The sequence below is a fragment of the Myotis lucifugus genome, unplaced genomic scaffold (assembly GCF_000147115.1).
Source record: "Myotis lucifugus unplaced genomic scaffold, Myoluc2.0 scaffold_222, whole genome shotgun sequence".
Lineage (NCBI taxonomy): Eukaryota > Metazoa > Chordata > Mammalia > Chiroptera > Vespertilionidae > Myotis > Myotis lucifugus.
Window position 1 is genome coordinate 1,615,082 of NW_005871270.1, and position 330 is coordinate 1,615,411.

Here is a 330-nt window from a genome sequence, read left to right on the forward strand (position 1 = left end):
ATGCTCTGGTTTCTCTTCAGACCGCATAAATCTTTCGCCTTTTACTAAAGATTTCCGTGGAGAGGAACAATTCTGAGTTATTACTCAATTTTTTGAGGTCTTGCATTCGCAGGACTTATCAATGAGTGTATGAAAATTAGACATGTGCTTCTTATCAGTTGGGTTGGTTCTGCGTTTTTGACTTTAGTTCTCTAGATGCATTAGAAGGGGAAGGTTGCTGTTTTCTCTTTTAACACAGAGAACAATTGCATCTTTTCTGTGTGTGTTGAGGATGTCAGTATTCTCCGCGGCAGTCTTAGTAGGTGGCTCAGGCTCAGGCTCGGGTGCGGG

At 42.4% G+C, this 330-nt stretch overlaps 1 non-coding gene across 1 annotated transcript; it reads left to right on the forward strand.

The window, feature by feature from the left end:
- On the forward strand, positions 1 to 116 carry LOC111827803. The gene has a single exon (XR_002831528.1). It is a non-coding gene; the product is annotated as a U5 spliceosomal RNA (small nuclear RNA).
- Positions 117 to 330: the final 214 nt, after the last annotated feature.